Source organism: Ceratina calcarata, unplaced genomic scaffold (assembly GCF_001652005.2).
Source record: "Ceratina calcarata isolate Rehan_Ccalc_2016 unplaced genomic scaffold, ASM165200v1 scaffold540.2, whole genome shotgun sequence".
Taxonomy (NCBI): Eukaryota; Metazoa; Arthropoda; class Insecta; order Hymenoptera; family Apidae; genus Ceratina; species Ceratina calcarata.
Genome location: NW_017176567.1, coordinates 1 through 2,618, shown reverse-complemented (window position 1 = coordinate 2,618; position 2,618 = coordinate 1).

Below are 2,618 nucleotides of genomic sequence, written 5' to 3'. Positions count from 1 at the left end.
GTTTGAAATTGGACTTACTGGTTCGTCTTTAAGTTCAGCTGCTCTCGGATATTAATACTAATAGTTGAAGATTTATATGTTACTGTTACGTACGCCTCCTCGACGCTTCCAGAACATTCGGATCTGGTCACGTACGCATCTTTTGCGCGGGTGAATCAGAGCCGAGGCGAGCCGAAGTTTCTATGAAATGCCCTTATATGGTCATGTACCGCTTCAGGGTGACGCATCCCTTAACTCCATGAGAGGACCATATCTGAGGCGAACATAGAAACTTCTAAAAAATGCCCTTATATGGTCGTCTCCCACTCCGGGCGACGAGCTCATTTGGGTATAAAAAGGGGTTAAAACCATATCCCTTTGGATTAGTGTAGTTCAGAATTCTCGTGCAGCCGAAGGCCCTGTTTCTCCACGACGTGAGTTTTATGAGTGAATTATTATTAACTTTAGCTTTTCCTCGCGGCTTCACTGCGTAAACTGAAGAAGGAATTCTCTTACTGTTAAGAGTTGACCAGTACTTGTATTTATTAGAGAATATAGACTTCTATATACTTTGCAACGAAGAATTCATTTAGAGTCTCATTTCTTTCGCTTCCCATCCAATGTTCCAATTAGCTTGATATCAGGAGTATCCTACGAACCGATACGTCTCAGCCGCTTGAGACGTATCAACGCTGGTAACCCGCAAACATTTGTTCCTATTTCCTAAGTGGCAAAGGGGACAGAACCTCCCTGGTCGTCCACGTTCTGCAGCTATCGAAGCTAACACAAGGTGTTAGACAAGGGTCGTTTGCGCGTCTACGTTCCTTGACCATTGGTTTTGAACCAACCGCTAGCTATAACCCAAGTGGCAAAGGGGACAGAACCTCCCTGGTCGTCCACGTCCTACCTACAGCTACTGAGGCTAACGCAAAGCGTTAGACAAGGATCGTCTGTGCGTCTATTTCCCTACCACCTACAACCAGCGCGCTCATATTTTTTCCCTCGGCCGAAAAGTGGGGACGACGCGACCATGGTGGGGACACCCACATATATAATTCGATTGTATACTATATTATAATTTGTCATACACCGTTAATGAGATGCATACTGGGCGAAAAAGTGTTCAGTCCCCAGCGAACATCAGCGTCAGCCGAGCGCCGTCCGTACGGACCTGCATACACTACGAGTGCTCAGCCCGCAAAGGGTTAAGGCCTTAGTAAACATATCTGCTAATTGTTCACTTGTACTAACATATTTCAATTCGAAATCCTTTTCCTCATAGTGTTGTCTTATAAAATGATATTGCACATCTATATGCTTAGAACGTCTATTAAATTGTGGATTCTTTATAAGTTTAATCGCGCTTTGGTTATCCATAAAAATAATAGGAGCTGTACTTTTACTTGTTATCAAGTCGTTTATCAGTCTTTTGATCCATATCAATTCTTTGGTCGTTAAGCACGCTGCTATAAACTCAGATTCTGTCGTTGATAATGAGACAGACCTCTGTTTTACTGCTCCCCATGCAATGGGTGCACTCAGCCACTTTAATTAAATATCTACTGGTTGATCTTCTAGTGCATTTATCTCCTGCAAAATCTGCGTCGCTATAAGCAGATAGAGTTAAATCGTCTCCGTGACTCGAAAATAAAATACCATGATTAATTGTGCATTTAATGTATTTTAAAATTCGTTTAATCCCGTTCCAGTGTTGTTTTTTCGGTGCTTCGGCGTATTGACTTACTGCGTGAACCGCGTATGCAATGTCTGGCCTCGTAATTAATGCTAAATATAATAAACTTCCAACTGCTTCCTTGTAAGGGGCATTTACGACTTCTTCATCTTCTCCTGGTTCTTGCAAACTCAAGTCTGTATGCTGGTCAACCGGAACAGCTACCGAATTCGCTTCATTCATGTTAAAACGATCGAGCACCTTCCTAGCATATGAAGTCTAATGTGCGAAGATCGATCCGTCGGAACAACGTCGTATCTCCATGGCTAGAAACAAACTCAAAGGTGCAGTCGTTATTTCCAGCACTGTCGCTAGATGACTTAGGAAGTCTTTTATCCTCTTTTCACTCGTTGACGCAACGAGACCATCGTCAATGTATATGGCCAGTATTAATTCTTCTCCATCATTATGAGATGTAAAAACACACGGGTCTGCTGAGGTCGTCTTCAGGTTGAATTCAGCCAGACAGCTAATAAGTTTCTTATTCCAACACCTGGCCGCTTGTTTGAGTTTGAATCATGAAGATTTCTTCGGCGAGCTCTCCATGCAAGAAAGCTGTTTTCACATCAAACTGGCTAATTTGCATTTTTGACCTTGCTGCGATGGTTAAAATCGACCGTATTGATCCAAACGTCACAACAGGACTAAAAGTTTCGCGAGAAACCCTTCACGACTAGCCTTGCCTTGTGACGGGCCGCACGACCACAAGCTGATGGCTTGTACCTGTAGACCAAGCGATTCGGTAATATCTTGGCCCCCGAAGGAGGATCCACCAACTCCCATGTTTTATTTTTTAACAAGGAATCCATTTCTTCGTTCATGGCTTTAATCCAGCCGATCCTTTCGGTGCTGCCAACTGCTTGATCATAATCACTCGGTTCTTGACCTTCTGCAAAAAAGGTATTCG